The sequence below is a fragment of the Echiichthys vipera genome (genome assembly GCF_963691815.1).
Source record: "Echiichthys vipera genome assembly, chromosome: 5".
NCBI classification, from domain to species: domain Eukaryota; kingdom Metazoa; phylum Chordata; class Actinopteri; order Perciformes; family Trachinidae; genus Echiichthys; species Echiichthys vipera.
This window is the reverse complement of record NC_139830.1, coordinates 17,947,805-17,967,647: the sequence shown is the minus strand read 5'-3', so window position 1 is coordinate 17,967,647 and position 19,843 is coordinate 17,947,805. Positions and strand designations below refer to the sequence as shown.

The 19,843-nt window shown below is 41.4% G+C and overlaps 1 protein-coding gene across 2 annotated transcripts in view; it reads left to right on the top strand.

Annotated features, from left to right (window-relative positions):
• The first annotated feature begins 2,838 nt into the window (after nucleotides 1-2,838).
• sipa1l3 (signal-induced proliferation-associated 1 like 3) overlaps nucleotides 2,839-19,843 on the top strand; it is a 68,729-nt gene continuing 51,724 nt past the window's right edge. For both annotated transcript variants that reach the window (XM_083913911.1, XM_083913910.1), the window contains exon 1: nucleotides 2,839-2,952. The gene's annotated coding sequence lies outside the window, so the exon portion shown is untranslated. The remainder of the gene's footprint in view (nucleotides 2,953-19,843) is intronic.

The following is a 19,843-nucleotide window of genomic DNA, read 5'->3' as shown; positions in this document are numbered from 1 at the left end:
GAGCTTCTTGTTTCCCCCTACATGATTGTTGTAGAGTCATAAGAGTGCCATCAAAATAATTGTGTAAATGGATGAGAACATACTTGTGAAAATATGAAGACAGATAACAATAAGTATAATTATTTGTAGTGTATTTTCACATGTATTTGTTCATTTACTTCATATATGACATATATATTCTTGTTCTTTTGCTTCTCCGTATTGCTTTTGCTTTCTGCCTTTATACTTTTTTTATTTTCTCGTTTCTCTCTGAATATTGAATTAGCACATACCTGAGAAAATCCTCCTCAGGGGGTTTTATTGTAAGCTAGGAGAGGATACAATTTAGACAAATTATGTCATCAGTTTTCTTGACATGCATAATATTTTGTTTCTTTAGGAAAAGACATTACAATGGCATGGTGGCGGGTCTGGGGGCACAAGATTTTGTTGAACATTCAAACAAAGAATACCCGCATAACTGTTGTAATGTGTGTCAGAATTTAGATTCATTTCAGAGCAAACTCAGTATACAGTGGTAGTATTCACACGCATCAATGTTTAAGCTATACTGACCCCTGGTGTCTAATGAGTGTAACACAGATTATTTAGTTGTGTTTCCTCTGCATATTCAAAAAATAGTGGTATCATGAGTTCTCTTCATCCGAGCAGGAGATAAAGTTTCAACTTTTCTTTGCCTTCTTAGTCCACTTGTTCCCATGTAATATCTGCCTGTTTGGTAAACTATCATTGCATTCTGCAGTGTCACAGTTTTACTCGTATGACTGTCATCCAATTATCAGCATCCTCCATTCTGAGACGGCTGAAGTGAGTGGTCCATACATAAAAAATACATTATTTTGCAATGTATAAAACTTGATATAGTACACACATTTGAGTCACGCCCTCATGCTGTCTGTCCATGTTGCAGACCTTCCACCTGCACCCACTCTGCCACAGGATGTCTCGTCGAGCTGCAAGTGGAACTTTAATTACAACATAAAAGAAAGATGAAATAGGTAGAAATGTGAGTGTGTATTGTTTTGTCAAAACCTAATCAATTGTAGCAATCCTGGTTTTAGTAGTAGGATTGAGTCCTGCATGTTGGCGATCTTTAACAATTAAACATCTGAATGTATTGCACAAAAGTTTTTAAAGCTAATTATATCTAGATTTATAGTGTAAACACCATCTTCATATCATACGCTCAGCTGTTTATTTTGTATATATCATCACGCACTATACATTTTAGCCTACTGCAACTGCGGCACATGTCCATACTGTATAACATAGCATATTTATATCATCCCCTACTGTTTATTCTATAGTCTACCTTTATTCTTTATGTTAATCTGTACAGTATTGTGCACTTTTCTGTATTTTTGCGATTCTGTTTAGATGCTAAACTGCATTTTGTTGTATAAGTACTTTTAGTTTGTTTATGTTTAATCTAATCAAATTAATGTGTCAAATACAAACTATCATACTACTATATACAATGTTTGTTAGACATACATTGTCTATTTACAAGTTTGACTTGTATATAAACATTGTATGTTGTTCATTGTTGCTTTATATATATATATATATATACTTTGTATAGCTAAATATTTATATGTTTACACACTTTTGTGTATATAATGTAATAGAATGTTTATGTTTGTTTGTATCTATTTCTGTGTAAGAACGTTGATAACACATTCCTTGTATGTGTAGCCTTGAATGAAGCTGACTGTCATACCAAAGGACTGATTCTATTTAGCAACCACAAGGTTGTGCTATTGACTAATTTGTGTGCAGTGCATGGGCTAACCAAAATGTGACCATGCAGCATGATGAATACAGGAGATAATGCTTCTCTAGTGTTTAATTCCATATATGTTTACACTCAGATGTAGTTTCCCGTTAATAGTTAATTCACCAGGTTTTCATTAAAACTATACTATGTGTGTGTGTGTGTGAGAGGGTGTCCACAGTCCCAGTGGTAGTAGTGTATGGAGAACTAAACATGACCTAAGTCTAAATAAATGTATAAATAAATACATAAATAAATAGAGGAGTAAATAAATTAATGCAGAAATAAGTAAATAAATGAAAAAACAAGTGCTAAAATAAATGAATAAATGCATATACAAATAAAATAATAATAAATAAATGCAAAAGATAAGACAATATAAGATATTCCTTTACTAATCCCACAAAGGGGACATTTCCTTTTTACAGCAGCAGAGTGGATAGCACACATACAAGAAACAATAAATTGTAGAAAATATAGAAAAAATATGAACAATATAAACACATGGAAATATAAATAATAAGAATAACAGGAACAATATATACAATCTTTTTAATATTTTAAATTAAGGCACAGAGGGAACATATTACATATGAATACACCTGAGCTAAGTATTTCACACTGAAGTGAACCCAGTTGGTGAACATAAATGTGCAGTTATTGTCATTATTTATTATTAGTTCTTGGTGTGTGTGGACACATGCATAAACGAATGTGTAAATTAATACAAACTAAATGCTTAACATGTATTTCTACGTTGTTGTTCACCTACATTTAGTTATTTCTGTATTTGTGCCCATGTGTTGATGAGGTAGAAGGTCCTATTTATTCATGCATTTATTTAATCATTCATTGAATCCAGCATGCATTTATTTGTTTATTTCTGTAAGTATGTATTCCTGTATTTTGAATTGATTTATTGACACTTCAGTCATGTTTAGTCCTCCATAGTAATGCACTGCCCCCTGTGTTACTATCAGTAGGTTGCGCCAAGCGGAGTCGCGCATGCGCAGTGAGTGTGCGGGCGCAGCTTCGCCGTGGTTTCGGTTGAGCATTCTTGGCAACGTCTCGCTCGGTCAACAGCCAGTCGACCGTCGGCTACAACGAGTGTTTCTGCAATGTCTGGAGGTTTATGTTAACGGAATAGGAGCCGAGCGGAAACACCGGAGCAGTGTAAGGTAAGGAGTGTGCTCTTTCTTTGGTTTCCTCTCAACAGTTTCAGTTGAACACAGTATTTGAAAGCGGTTAAAAAAGTGCCGAGTGAACTAGTTAAACGTTAGCGAGCAACGGCAAACGCCGAGAGGCAGCCGAGCCGACCAACTTCACTCACTGCATAGAACAGGCTCTTCACTACGGCTCAGTTAGTCTGAGAACCACCGGAAACCGTTTTCACCGGCTCCACGCTTCAGTCCGACCGCTCACCGGAGTAGACAGCCTACAATACGACGCCACCCGCAACAATTCATTAACTACTCAATATTCTACAACCTTCCTGATCATTAAGGCTCCAGTGCGCATGCTCACTGTGCTTCAAAATTGTAGTTTTTCGTACCTTAGTTAATCACAGTTGCGAGGGCCAAGAGAAAACGGCAAAACTACAAGTTCCAGACAATGGGAGCTTTGTTTGGGGGCTAGTCAGCTAGTTAGCCTTGGTTGGACGAGCTTTGAATTTCGAGTAGTTGCGCTGCAAATCGGAAGTTGCCTTGGCTGGAGATTTCAGAATGAGCTGCATGGGAAATATTTTGTCTGGGCGGGTACACACACGTATTTCTTTTTTTATATATAGGCCTGTTGCAGGAGTTGTAAATGCCACTGGTTTTCCCTGTGTAACATGTTTTAAATGTGATCATAAATTGGATAGTTGATCATGGTTTGACCGTGCAGACTCTGCTCAGCTGTCAAAATGCGTGTGCACAGTGCGCAGGATTTGCAAGTGCATAGTGGACAGTTATGTGTGTGTGTGTGTGTGTGTGTGTGTGTGTGTGTGTGTGTGTGTGTTTGTGCAGTCGAGTGTGTGCTCTGAATGGGGAGGTGATGATGTTTCGGCGTGTCTTCTCCCTTTCATAGAGATCCCCCCCGGTTGCTGCTGTATTCCCCCAGCCCTCAGGAAATGACACGTCGAGTATCAGCATGATGGATCTGTCGTGCAAGAGCAGCAGAGCATGGCAGCACTGCACATATTCTGGGCATCATTTACTCTGGCTCGCTCCCATTTGGAACTAATGCAGTAATTATTACTGGGGAAAAATCAGAGAATTATGTTTTAAATGTCTTACCCTGGTTATCCGACTGCTTAACCGCCTGTAAAAGCACCAGTGTTGAGCACAGCGCTGCCACTGTTTGCTGCATAATGGGGGAAATCCTGCATTTCATCATCTGTTTGAGAGGAGATCAGATTTGAATACAGTTCTCCACGTTGAAGTTTATGCGGAATTATAATAATGACACGGTTCTCCATATTGTTAATCCAGTTTCCTTTGATCAAATGCATCAGACTACAGAAGTCAGTTATACTTTGTAATACTAGTTTATAGTTTCCAATAAGAAATTCACATCCTTTTCATGGTTGTCTGAACATGTTCCACATCAACAGAAAAAACAAGTAGATTTGCTACTTATGACCTGTGAACCCATGTGTTTTAGCTGAAAATCCAGAGCATGTTGTGCCAGTAATGAAACTTTGAGAAAAAACAAAAAGCCATGAAATAAATGTTGGGGAAAAAGTGCAGTACACAATTCAGTATGATTTATTGCATCAGTGACTGCATCGGCATGTCCCTGCAAGTTGCTTTGATGGATGTAACTAAAGAAAACAGGACCTTGTGACTTTCAAGAGATGAATCAAACCTGCAGAAAGTATCAGGAAGTTAAGGCTGTGGTGTCAAGCTACTATTATGTGGGCCTTTATACAGTGGGGGGTGATGCTGCTGTAGGTATGGTGTATCCGTCTGTTAAGCTGTGACGTAACGTGCTTTCAAAATATGATATCCAGGTCCATAGAGCCTTGTATTTCTACAACACTACAGTGCTGTTTTCCCAGTTGTTTGAACCTATCTGAGTTTTTAAAAAACAACGTAATTGTCATTTTAGCGCTTTCTTATCGATTAAATAGATGTCAAACTGACGAAAGAGGTGATCGTAATTGTTCACATGTTCGGCAGTTGTTGTCTGTTTTGTTTCAACGGAGCATTTGGACCGGGAAATCGTATTTTGAAAGGTTGTAACGTCAAACTTAACAGCCGGATACACCCTTTTCCAAATGCTGTATTGTTCTCTCTAGGGCTGCCCCCTCGTAACTGTCGACAAAGGTTTCTTTAGTCGATCAGTCATTTTTTATGCCTTTAAAGGGGTGCTTATGCATGACTCTTTGTAGATAATCTCAGTATTACAAATCTGTCGTTAAAATCGAGAGAAGCTAGCAAGCCTGGTGATTGTGGAATTAAAGTCTAAGGTGGTGACAGATTCTAACTGATTAGTTCAGTTAGTTGACTAAGAGTTTCTTTATTGGAGGATAGGCCTATTATTTCACCAGTTGTACAGTTTGGGTCATGTGACTCCTATAAAGTCAATGCAAGACATCTTTAAAATCTCTGTCTTTAACTCCATGCTATTGACAGTAAGATAACTAAACCATGCAATATGTATGAACTCTTACTTTTGGTTTTGGTTGGAAAAAAATGTGTCAAATATGGACAGATTTCACCGTACCAATCAAACATTTTCATAAATATGGTTCATACCCTTGAGATTTAGTCCAAAATAGGCTTTGCTGACATGATTTTGGAATGTCCTGCAAGATCAATAATATCTTTTGTTTTGGTATTTTAACAATATCACTTTTTCCATGCCAATTTCTCTGTAACGTTGCATATTGTAAAGCACCTCTGGTGGTCTGCTTCTAGTTAGTCAGATAACAACTTCTTACAGTCTGTGATCTTGAGGAACATCTGATATTTTGTGCTACTTATTTCAGTGTTTCATTGCTCACAGCTGCAGGAACAAAGGATCCTGTCTTCAAAGAGAGATGAATGTGTGCCACCTGAGTTATTTTACCTGTAAATATAACATTGGATCACTATGTCGTATCTTGGTAGAGGTGACTCAGCATTGATTTTTCCCTGTTCTTTTATTCCCTGACAAGGATTTTAAAGAACTCACACACTCAGGTCATCTGTTGGGTGAACAATACATTTCCAAGCGAGTCTTTTGTGATGTTTTTGAGGTAGCAACGATTCTGTTTTGGCACCACCAGCTCTGGTTAAAGTTCTCCTTACCTAACCGCGACACTTGGCAACCCTCCTGTTGTTTGTAATTTTAGAACGAAAAGCCTCTTTCAAGGTTTCTATTTAATCCTCGGAGGCATCTTTTAGTCAAATAAGGGTTGATAATATCGAACAATTGTGTGTTCTTACAGTGTGCAGAAGAGCACACACACACACACACACACACACACACACACACACACACACACACACACACACACACACACACACACACACACACACACACACACACACACACAACATCCATCATAATCAATGTGTGTGTATCCTGAAAGGTCACAGAGAGGGAGGATGATACCTTAGGCTAAAGATCCCATCTGGTCTGTGTCAGGGTGCACAGTGATGGCTGTGTGGGTGTGCACAAGTGTGTGCTTTTAGTGGGTTGAACACGTAGCATTGTCTTAAACTTGAGCTTATTGATTTCAGCCACTGCTATCTCTCTCTCTTTATTGCTGACTGCTGCTGGTTGTTTATACTTCTTTTAAACACTGGGACACAGGATCAACCCATGTCACTGGTTAATCTGAGTGGTTAATCACCAAACGTCATCACAGCCTCCTCCCAACCAGGATTGAAGGCAGTTGGGTAACTGATTATTTAATAAGAAAGTAATTTATTAACAAATATTTATAACCAGCAGGAAAATCCCACAATGGAAGTGACCAGATCCTCTTTATACCTTACAAAATCTGCAAATAGTTAACGTTGTCACTGTCACATGGTAATCCAACTCGCATACCTAGATGCATAAACAGAATGATATAAAACAAAATATAGGCAAAGCAAGGCAAGTTTCTTTGTATAGCACATTTTCAAATACAGAAGCAATTCAAAGTACTGTAGGTTTTAAAGAAATGCATCACATTTAAAAAACGAAAATTAAAATAAAATCAATTGCAACAACATCAAATTTGATAGTTTTCATGTGAAAGAAAGAAAGAGACAGGGAGAGAGCAGCACAGAAGCAGTGTGGGCGAGAGCCAGCGTGGATGTGGAGAGAAACTGAAATTTTATCTGATAATTACGTAATGTAGTGTAGTTCTATGTTATTCCATGTTTAGCTGTGTGTAACAGGCTGTGACGAGAGTCTGTGTCAACAGGGATGGCCTCAAATAATGGAAAAAAATATCTCTGCACACCTGAATGTGTAACAGATGCATCAGAGGGCAGAACACCTTGAAAAATATTAAAAGCGTGTTTCCAAGTTGTCTTACCTATCGCAGCAGTTGACACAACTTTCATCCTTTAAATGAACACTTATTACAATTGTTCCCTTTTATATATTTCTGTGTAGATGCTGGGTAAATTCCTGGATAATTCACTCAACATCTATACAGAGTAAGGAGCTGATTATTGTTTAAACATCATAAATACACCAGCAGTAACTGAGGGAGTATGCAGGAGATTATTTTACTTCTATCAAGGGATTAGCCTACTTCAGCAGTCTCATGTAAATGTGCGTTCAGTAGACCTGCGTCATAGGTGTATTAGTCAGCGTGCAGGTGTTAAAGTTTAAGATTAAATGGCATCAGACCACCAACAGTATCTCACGTCCCCCCGCCCCCCCATCCCCACTCTCTTTGATGTATTGGCCTCCCTTGAGGGTCTTATCCATAAGTCAGCGTGCATGACAGTGTCAAGAGGTCAGAGATTTACAGAAAGAGGAGCACACCAATGTTTCCTGAAATGAGTCTATGCTTTATGGTCTTCTGCGCAGCTATAAAACATTTGCTAGGTAGGCAGTTGATCTATCAAGCCTCCCTCCTCGTTTCTTCTTCTCACTCCTGCAGAGGTCAGATTCCCTCAAGGTGTTGTTTACCAATCTGTGTCTTCTTCTCAGGGAACAGGACGAATCAGAGAAGCACAGTCCTGCGCATAATTGTCTAAAATGCGCTTGTATTCGGCTGATAGCGCTGACAGTGTGCAGTTTCTGTCTTTTACGGAGCGGCTAGGGTAAATATACAGAGTAGGTGTCTCAGGCGTAGCATAGGCTATGTCCCAGGCTACATCTTTCTTCTCATGACTCCTCTCTCCTTTGGGTATGTTTGACTGAGGTAAATATAGCCTGCTGGTTTTAGCAAGAGGATAAACACAGATGTTGAGGAGGCCTTTCTTGCCACAGGTCGGCCTGCATCCTCCCCCTGGTCAGCCTTGGTAGCAGAGGGAGCGAGTGAGAGGGAATGCCTCACCATCCATCCACACACTTAAACAGGGTCATAGGGCTTAACGCTAGGTTTTTGAAAGGGTTATAGGATGTATACATTTACTACATCCTTTAGACAGCCTGACAAAGTGCTGTACATAAAGAGTGATTTATGCAGGCTGTCCATTTAGCAATTTAAAGTGGAGGTCACTCAGTCTTACAAATGGATGTCCACTTAACAAAGCGCCTGCACTCAGCCTTGTTAGGTGAGGAGTTTAGACTTCAATCTGTGTTTATTGAAATGGAAGAGAATTTGAAGATTTTCACAAGAAAACCAAACATTGACAGTTTGGGTTATTTCTGAATACTCACACTGAATCCAAGGCCTTAAGGGGTAGGAATTTCTGCGATAACTGGCTGTAGGTCTGCTTAGTCCCTGAGCAGTACACATGTGCTCATCTCCATAACATTAAGAACTCTTATCTGTTACCCCCCCCCCCCCCCCCCCCCTTTTATAACGTTTCTCTCCAGCCTATATTCCTCTTTCAGAAGGAATGGATGATGTTGAATGTTTTTTCAGTTTGGCATGAAAAGGTTAAGGATAAACCGTGGTAAAACCCCCTGCTGGTTAGTTTTAATTTGGATTATCATTAAAACCGTGTTTGATTACCGTGCTCTGAAAAAGTCAAGGTAAATAGCATCCAGCATCACCCAACGTTGGCAACAGACTCCCAGAACCAGGCACGGCAACATGGGTTTTATTTTTGGGTCAATGAAAAAAAGGCTATGTTGTTATTTTAATGTGCACGCAAACTAAGTGCTGCTAAATAATTTCCAACATAAAACTTGTTGTGAATATGTACTTCTTTGAACATTTTCCCCACGTTTAACAACACTGCTATAATGCTGATAACCGTGATAATTTTGGTCTCTATAACCGTGATTTTCATACCGTCACATCTCTAGTTTCAGTGCTGTACTGTCAGAGACGGTTGATGATAGAAGCACAAATCATGCATTCAATCTCTGGCGAACTGGCTTTGTTGTAGAGACTTGCAGAGAATTCAGAGAGACATCTATTGATATGAATTGTCATCTTTGTCTCTGTAATGTCTTCATTGCCTTTATCCCCCCCGACTTCTTTTTTCTTGTGTCTTGGGAGTTGCTGCTTTAAGGACAAGAGTGTGTTCCTACACCTGCTTCGTATCTTTGCCTAACTGAGGCTTCACACATAGGGTTGACAGGTGGTGGGTGTGTGTGTGTGTGTGTGTGTACAAAGAGCTCTGTCATACACTGACATAGCAGTGATGTTCTGGAAAGAGGAAATCCTGCATGACGGGATAAAGAAACAGCTGATTCTGTCTCCATCTGTTTTAATGGAGTGTGGAGAAGTCAATTAACCCTAAGTGCCCCGTGTACACATGAGCTCGACCATCACACAACTGTCAAGTCATGAGTTCCCTTGCTATTCCTTATAACCCGAGCGGCACCAAAGAATCTCAAGGCTACGCTGCGGTTATAGTTGATCGATTATTTCAGTGATTATTTGTTTTCCAGCGCAGGGATTTGCTGTTTTTTTGGTCCTGTATGTCACTGTAAACTGAATGTCATTGGGTTCCTAACTGGTGATTGGATAAAACAAGACATTTAAAGACATTAACGGCTCTGAGAAATTGTCATGGGCATTTTCCCACTACTTTCCCCAGCCTCCATTTCTTTCTTCATCATGATCAACAACTGATTATTTTGTTTTCAATGAATCTGATTCTTTATTTAGTCTATTTTATGCCTTAATTACAATTAAATGTAAAATTTCCTCAAGATGGTTTAATAAAGTAGGCCTACTTCTGAAAAAAGGCCCATGACAGAGCCCAATTTGACTTCTTCATATTGGTCCAACCGACAGTCCAAATTGATATTAAGTTATTGGAAAGAAAAGCAGCAGATATGCACATTTGAGACACTGGAATGATGAATAAATGATTATTTGTTTGTAAACATAGTGGTCTACCAATATATATTGCTTATCAAAGATAAAGTTTTTTTTTGTTTTTTAACTGATAGATTTTCATGCTAGAATATAATGACAGGAAGTTTGAGCTTGATCAAGAACGTAATTGTGAATAAGGAAGTTTCAAAGTCCTTCGTGTCAGTAAATGGCCTGAATCACTGGAACACCACAAGGTTGTAATGACCAAGCCCACGATATCTGAACAGTGAGTCAATTCTTCATTGTGAAAGATGTGTGCATGACCACAGTTTTTGTGTCTGTAATAATAAAGCAATACAAGCGTTTTTTGTAGCCCCCAGACACCTCATGTGAAATTCCATCTGTATTTTATTTGGAGGCGCTTGTCGGCCTCTTTGCTCCTTCTGGCTCTCTGTGCAGTCTGTTGGAGGTCAAGCTGTTGAACAGGAAGTGAGTGTGTACTGAGGGGGATGCCAGTGTGTGGTTGAGATGAGTGTTGCTATGAATCAGACAATAGGCATCAAGGAGAGAAGAGGCCGTACACTGTAGAGATCAGTCACAAAGACGAATGACCAGTTCTCAGGACATCGTGAGTAAAAACATTCCTCCCAAGCTCAGAAAAATGTTAACACAATTTGTCTCTGGCATGCAGCTAGTATCCTGGACTTTATCTTGACACATTCATTGTTGGGTTTAGTATCAGCTCATCTCCAACTGCTGTTGAAAAAAAAAACGGTTGGAGAAAAGGGTGTAACACCAAACACCATCAGGAAACGTAGATAGATTTGCATGTTTCCCCCTTCCCCTCAGGATGTTTTGCCTTTAGTAACCTGTTTCAAACACACAGCGCCTCATGTAGGGCTGTACGGTATGGTCCAAAATTTATATCACAATATAATTTGAAGCATAAACAGTAACCGTGTTATATCACGGTATATTCATCTATCTTTTCCTATATAAATGCTCCTGAATTACTGTACACGTACTGTACTAAAGTACAAGTTTGAGGCTCTTGTTTTTTGTTTGAGAATTTCCTTTTAATGTTACTTTATACTTCTACTCCACTATAGTTCAGTGGGAAATCTTCTACTTTTCACTCCACTACATTTATCTGATAACTTCAGTTACTAGATACTTAACCAATTAAATTTTTTTGCTGCAGAGTAAACACAAGGCGTCACAGTGACAGTTATTAATACTGTATATACTTCTCTGTCCATTCGGTGTTGAATTGCCAGTTGTTTCACCCCGATCCTCATGTATGTGTGTGGTTAAGTGTCTGGGTGGGAATGAGTTTTAAAGATGTTTCTATTTTTATTTTTTTAAATTCTGTCCCATTGTAACATGTTTTATGAGACAATATCAAAAGTCAGCGTCTCTTTGTTTTCCCTCATTTTGTGGTATGTGTGTGGAGAGGCATTCATACATACGCAGCCATTCAGAGAGGCATGCGTCTGGTCTCTCTGTCCCACTGCATCTTCACAGCTCAGATCTCAGGCTACGACTGCTGACTGTGGAGCCATTGTTTTAATGCTAATTGAGTATAACGTGATCATTCCAGAAATGCCTCTTGGCCCAGTTTTTATGGTACTGTATCAAAATGTGCTTTTATTTTCTCCTGTTTTCCAAATCAGATTTGATACTGGGATGGGGGCAATTTAGCGGGATATTTCCATACAAGTTCAGTTGGTCTACTCTGCCCGGACAGTGTTAACATGTGTGTGTGTTAGTGTGTGTAGGTGTGTGTAAGTGTGTAAGATGAGAAGATCAAATATGATGCTGGAGGGCCTGTTTGAGTTGTAGATCCATTAGTTTGAAGTCATATTAGATGCCAAAACACTGCACAGCAATAGTAAATAGCTACTAGTCCACATGGTAAATCTTTTTTTGTATATATATGAGTATTTTCTAATTTTATTAGGAACTTTTGCAAAAGATAGTTAGTTTCAAAGTTAATTAATTTCAAGTGCTACATTGAATATTTACATGCATGCATTATACAGTAAATAGTGTAGTCTCTCATCTCCATCCGCATCCGCTTATCCGGGGTCGGGTTGCGGGGGCAGCAGCTTTAGCAGGGGACCCCAAACTTCCTTTTCCCGGGCCACATTAACCAGCTCTAACTAGGGGATCCCGAGGCGTTCCCAGGCCAGTGTGGAGATACAATCTCTCTACCTAGTCCTGGGTCTTCCCCGAGGCCTCCTCCCAGCTGAACGTGCCTGGAACACCTCCCCAAGGAGGCGCCCAGGGGGCATCCTTACTAGATGCCCGAACCACCTCAACTGGCTCCTTTCAACGCAAAGGAGCAGCGGCTCTACTCCGAGTTCCTCACGGATGGCTGAACTTCTCACCCTATCTCTAAGGGAGACTCCAGCCACCCTCCTGAGAAAACCCATTTTGGCCCCTTGTACCCGCGACCTTGTTCTTTCGGTCATGACCCAGCTTTCATGACCATAGGTGAGGGTAGGAACGAAGATTGACCGGTAGATCGAGAGCTCTGCCTTCCGGCTCAGCTCTCTTTTTCGTCTCAAAGGTGCTGTAGAGCGACTGCTGCTCAGACTCTCTGGCCAAACTCACGCTCAATCGTCCCCTCACTCGTGAACATGATCCCGAGGTACTTGAACTCCTTCACTTGGGGTAAGGACTCATTACCTACCTGGAGTAAGAAATCCACCGGTTTCCTGAGAGCCGTGGCCTAAGATTTAGAGGTGCTGATCCTCATTCCAGCCATTTCACACTCAGCTGCGAACCAATCCAGTGAGTGCTGAAGGTCACTGACCGACGATGCCATCAGGACCACATCATCTGCAAAAAGCAGAGACAAGATCCCCAGCCCACCGAACTGCAACCCCTCTCCACCAAGACTGCGCCTTGATATCCTGTCCGTGAAAATCACGAACAGGATTGGTGACAAAGCGCACCCCTGGTGGAGGCCAACCCCAACAGGAACGAATCCGACTTACTGCCGGACACAGCTCTCGCTTTGGGTGTACAGAGATTGGATGGCCCACAGAAGTGACCCCCTCACCCCATACTCCCGCAGCACCTCCCGAGGGACCCGGTCATATGCCTTCTCCAGATCCTAAAAGCACATGTAGACTGGATGGGCATACTTCCAGGCCCCCTCCAGGATCCTTGCGAGGGTGAAGAGCTGGTCCGTTGTTCCACATCCAGGAAGGAATCCACATTGTTCCTCTTCAATCTGAGGTTCGACTATAGGACGAACCCTCCTTTCCAGCACCCTGGAGTAAACTTTACCAGGGAGGCTGAGTAGTGTGATACCCCTGTAATTGGCACACACCCTCTGGTCCCCCTTTTTAAACAGAGGAACCACCACCCCCGTCTGCCACCCCCTTAGCACTGTCCCAGACTTCCATGCAATGTGGAAGAGACGTGTCAACCAAGACAGCCCCTCCCAACCCAAAGCTTTCAACATTTCTGGACGAATCTCATCAATCCCTGTGGCTTTGCCACTGTAGAGTTGTTTGACTACCATAGTGACTTCCGCCAGTGTAGTGTAAAAACAAAACCACAATCTTCAGATGTTCTGAGAAATTTGAGTTGGTTTTAACTCAATTTGTATCAGTTTAGAGCTCATAATTGTATATCACAAGATCACAATATGACTTAATCATGACGTGATAAATTGTCACAATGAATTATCGCACAGCCCTACACAGCAGTTTATAATACTGCAACAAAGGATTTTACAACTCTAGAAAGTTATCACTTTGACAGTAGTTTCATCCTCCTTAGTTTCATCCTTCAACGATCGCAACGTAAAGATTAGAGTTACATAATTAATGTACAAAGTAATATACCAGGAATAAGCACATATTTGAATAGCCAATGCAGTGCATAATTGCTTTTTTGCCATAGCACCCCACCGTGTCAACACAGTGGCCTCCCATAGAAGTAATGAATGGGCCAGGTTTTTTTCCCGGAGTGCTTATGTCCGTCAGAACATGGCCTTAATCCTCAGTTATATTTAAAAGTTCAGCAGACTTTCAGCAGGCTTTCAAATCAGACAAAGTCTTGAGTGTAGCAGGTTATAGAAACACTTCGAAAAAAGAAATGATGTGTTGATAGGTAACCCAAAAACTATAGCAAATAAACCCTAGTATCTTCTGGTTATTTCTGGCTTTCTTTATGAAGCTCAATTTACCAACATTTGAAAATAAAATGACAGTATCCATCTCCACATTAAGTCACGTTTGTAGCATCTCAAAGCAACAGCTGATGCCCGTAGCAGGAGGTAAACTGAGCTACTTCATGTGAGAACTTGTATGTCTTCCAGTGCTGTTAATTTAAGCGATGATTAAATTGTAATTTATTTAGTTTTACGTTTAAATGACTTCTATCTGCACAGTTTGCTGCTGCCCAGTTGTTTTCAGATCATGCACTGCACTGCTGTAAGTGATGGGTGACACTTGTGTATGGTAAATATTCTTTTGTTCCAGTCAAATGCATCAGTTATCAGTGTAATTATTTGCTGTAGCCTTACACAGTGATACCAGCTGTCTTACACACCAGTATGTGAGTGTTTTGTGAGTGCTTTGTTAAGACTGTGATGGCCTTGTTAACTGTCCCATAGGAGTAGGCCAGAGAGCAGCGGAGGGGAGAGGGAAGTGACACAAGTTTGGGTGTTTCTGCACACAACAGTGGAGGCTGTTATCATCGTGGGAGAGGAGGAGACAGATGAGCTGATAACTCAGAGCGAGAGACATGGCTTGACTGGGGAGGAAGGATAGGAGGATACAGACAGAGGGAGAAACTAAAAGGGAGCCCTGTTGGGAGCCCATGTTGTTCCATCTCCTCTTTCGCCTCCTTGATTTTGTCCTCCCTTTTCTTTCTCTGTTTTCCCCCATGACCTCTGCTGCCGAGCTCTGATTAGATAACGGTGTGGTTCAGTGTGTGAAGCGAAGCACTATAATAATGATAATTAAAAAAAAGGCAAAGAAGGAGGACAAAACACCTTGGAAATGATGGGCGTTAAAAAAAAGTGTAAATGTGATACAATTCTTCCTCTGGAGAGAGGGTCTGTTGTTTGGTTGTCTCTTGAGAGGGTGTGTATGTGGAGTGGATCTCCTCTCGCTGTGTGGAGTACGATTTAAGAGATGCAACACAAAAAACAAAAAAGGACAGTGGACATGTTGTCTCTGTGCTGCAGCTACCAGGTGAATGCTTGTGTGTGTACACAAGGTTACTGCTATACAGCTGTCACCACCGACCCCTCAATGAAACTCGCTTGACCCACTTTGTTGCCCGAAGGCACTCAAACACCCACAGCGTCTCCCCTTTCCTCTGCCTCAGACATGCACTTAGGCAACCTCATGAACTCTTGTCACTGCTCTCAGCCCGAACACCTCAGCACACACATGGCTGCGTCCATTAAGCACATTTCTGACATGCAACTACTGCAGACGCTCTTTTTTTCCCCTCCCTTGATGTGCATGTACACACTCACATGAACAGTTGTCTACAGAGGGCTGTTTTTTTCCAGTGGTTCCCACGTCTGAATTTGACAGGAATGTTGGCAGCCCAGTGGGGAGCCTCCAGACTGTGGATTTTTTTTCCTCCTATCACAGTTCATAAATAAATACCCAACATCTTAGGAAACATGCTTATTCACTCTCTCTCTACCAATAGATGAAAAGATCAATACCACTCATGTCTTTCTGTTAAATATGAACCTGAAGCAGGAGGCGTTTAGCTTAGCATAAAGACTGGGAACAGGGGGAAACAGCTAGCCTGGGTCCAAAGTTAAGAAAAACTGTCCTAAACCAATATGTAAAAATGCCGAGGTGTGGTTTCACTGAGAAATTACGTGCCATAGAATTTTTTTTTTTACCAAGCACAATGACCTCCTTGAGCCAGGTTACCTGTTTCCGGTCTTTATGCTAAACAAAACAATCCACTGTTAGCTCAAGCTCCAAGGGTAATGCATAGACACAAACGGTTTTCCCCTATGAAGCCAGGAGAATCAGTGCCAGACTTTGTCCAGAGATGCTCTTTCACACAGCTTACTGACTGAACGTAGTTCCTGAATCTCAATGTCCCTCCGGTTTAACCTTTTCGGTGTTGGTTGCAACGTGATAGAAATGTCATCAACACGCTGATTTTCTATCTGTGAATACAAAGGAGAATGAGCGTCTATACACACTGGCTCACTCTGAGATTAAACCGTGATTGTACTAGGGAGCTGGAAGAGTAAACTCTGTTTGATGCCCGATCCTACTGATTTGGACATTTATGTTCTTATATTTAGTCCCGCCTGGTAAAGTCTGGATAATTTCAGTTTGTAGTGCATGTGTGAAAGAGTGGTATTCATCTTGTGATCTAAATTTTGGCCCAAAAAAGTGAGTATGCATATTTTCCTGAAAGGTCAAATTCTACCTTTTAACTCTCTCTTGTCCTCAAACCTCCTTTTTCTTTCTTTTCCTTTAAGCTTTTTGTCATTAGTCAAATGTTTTCATAGCTGTCTGCGTCCTGAAAACAACTAGGCCAGTGCGTTTTTGTGAGCACATGTGCAGCTCAGTGTGGGTGCACATGCATGCCTGATTGCACGCATGGCTGTAGAACCACACCCTGGACTCAAGCCACGCTTTAAACCAAACACAGAGAGAAAGAGAGGCGACTTCTGGAGGGATTTAGCTTGTTGAGACAGTGCTCCGCACTGGTTTAGGCCCAGGACAGTGATGACTTTGGATCGCAGGATGTAGAATGAGCAAAGTGACAGAATTGCAGGCCTTCACGCCATTCCTGCTCCTGTAAGTTTAAGGAACAAAGTGATGATGGTGATACGCTGGTACAGTCCCTCTGTTGGAGTTTTTTTAGGCTGGTTGGAACAGACACACCTTCCACTTGGCTGTTATTACTGGCCAAATTCCACCTCAGAGATGCTGCTGTCGGTCCAGATGCCTGGGATAGTTTTGAGGGGCTGAGATCACTATTGGCGTGTAAAACTTCCTCTCACCTCCAGTGTTTGAATGATACAGCAACCTGAAACCAACAAGCATACATAAATGATCATTTCTGCTTCAGCATTGGAACCATATGCTGCTTTATTTAAAGTAAGTCTAGGTTGACATCAAGATTCTGAAGGAAAGGTGCGGACAGACTTTCAGCCAGATCCTGTGTCTCTATTTAACTTTACATAATGGGGTTCATATTGGCTATAAGGACACACACACACACACACACACACACACACACACACACACACACACACACACACACACACACAAAGGAGCCACACCTTTCTCCTGTAATCCTCTTTCACTCGGGACAAACCCCTCTTTATAATATCTTCTGAATAGACTGTTCACCTGTGCTCACCACCTGCCTCTCATTTCGTAGAAAGTATATTGTCTGTGTGAAGAACTTATATATGCATGCATGCATTTTTAGGACTTTTTTCTTTGCAGATTTTAATCTTAAAACAAACAATAGGAAACACAGGATGTCAATTATTGCAGTCAAATAAGAAGCCGCAATGCCAGATCGGGCCAGAGGTGTAAAGTGTTGGGGCAATCGCCTCTTCCCTACTCCCTCCCTCCTACTTATGGCTCCCTTTTTCGATCCACACCCATGTTCGACCTCAGCCTTCATATTAATCTCAACTACACACTTCTAACGTTTTGTGACTGTATCTTGTACGATTGTGATGCTATCACGGTGACAAAATCTGCCTGCAGACAAATGGAAATATAAACATTGACAGTTGACAGTGCATGTCCTATATATTGAAGGCTGAGTCCTTACTCTCTCTCCCCTACAGTAGGCTTCTCTACGACCGTGTTTTGTCATGATGACATGACACACGGAGCCTCAGGTGAAAAAAATAGCGCCGCTGTCACGGGTGGTAATAACAAATAAATAGATATGTAGGAAAAGTGATAAGTACATTTTCAAAATTGTGACAGGTTATGATGAATTAATGAAGATATAATGTCAGTTTTTTCTGCACATCTCAACACCATTCACTTCTACACAAGAAAGACCAAACTCAAAGTGAGATATCCAATTTGCAGTTCCTAACAGAGTGATTCTAACCTGTATCTGAGTCCTTATCCGATTAGGATTTCACTTTAGAAGGATTAGTCTTGACCCTGTTTGATTTTTGCTCCAAGCACATAGGTGCATCTCATACATGTGTATGCATTTTTACAAATATACACTATGCAGTTCCTTTGAGATTTACTGCTGGTGCTATTTGCTCTGCTGTAATTCCCTGGCTTGCTGGCCGCATGCTTTGTTTCTCTTTTCTCACAGTTTCTCAGTACTTTGTGCAGCTCTGTTTCAGCTCAGTCTCAATGGACCTACTGTACTGTACTCTGTTTGCTCTCACTAGGCAAAGTCCCACGCAAACAGTGCCCGGTCCCTCTGGGCAGAGCCAGGCCTACAGTTTCACCAAAGACTCACGTTACATGTGTGTGTTTGTGTGTGTGTGTGTGTCACAGTAATGTAAAGTTTTAGCTCTACACAAAGTGAGAATATGTCCTCACAAAAACAGACTGGGGAGGTGGAAACACTCGTTCACACATTACAGTAGGTGTGAGAGGAAGAACATCAGACCCTTGTAAAAGTTTACAGTTGAGTCCAGATGAAGTTGTGTGCATTTTGGTGCACGTCTTTTAGATTTAATCTAACTCCCTCCACCTCTCCAACTTCAAGTATTCTGTGGGCATTAAACTTGCTCCCCTCGGCTGGTGTTGGCAGATGGAGGGAAGAAGGAGGGAGGAGGATGGGAGGCCAGAGCGATTATGAGACTTGGGGTGTGCTTTAACCCACTTAACACACCATCTCAGGGTCTCCTGCCAAAACGGTGAGCTTAGTGCTTTTAATCCTCTTCACAGAGTGAGCTGATAGTTTGTTTCTTGCGGCTGCTCTCTTGTCTTACTACCTAGAAATGTTATCTGCGTGAGTTGTTTTTTATCCTCCCTTTATAATTCATATTATTTGTATCTGTGATGTTTTTACTTGTCTTATAAATGAATGCATATGAGTGTAGATCTGTCCTTCTAGCAGAGAGTTTGTGAGAGTTGTGTGTCTGAGTTGTCAGGCATTTTCTTGGTCATAAACACAACAGTGAAGTAGCCCTGCTGTGGTTTGAAGTGAGCCTCCCTGTTGGCCCTTCCAGCGCTCACAGCCAGTCAGGCAGACTTGTTTATTTGCCCCCCTCCAGACTGGTTTGTGCTGGGCTGCCCTCTGCCCCGGGGATCTGACTACAGTCCAGTTTGAGTCTATCCTCTTCCAGCTCACAGCCAGCATAACATGCCTGTTTTCCCCACACTATGCTGGACTCCCTCTTTTAATAAAACGGGCTCATAACGCCACGTTCCTTGCATTCTTTACATGCAGGCATCTCTCCTTTTTTTCACATGCGTGGGTGGGTTGCACTGTGAAATGCAGACCACAACATTAATGACGCCAATGTGCACAAAGCCTTTAATGGGAATGAATCTTCTTGAGATTTAGAGCTGTCTGTTTGCCAATATAGCGCATTCACAAGATACCAGATATCCACACAACATTCAGAGAAGTTTCCCTCTTTTGTGCAAGTGGAATTGCAAAGTGACTTGTAGAGATGGAGAGAGGAAGAGTAGCACTGGGGCAGAAGCAAGTCAGAGCTGATTCAGTTGTTGGGGGTGCGTTGTTGGAGCAGCAGCCCT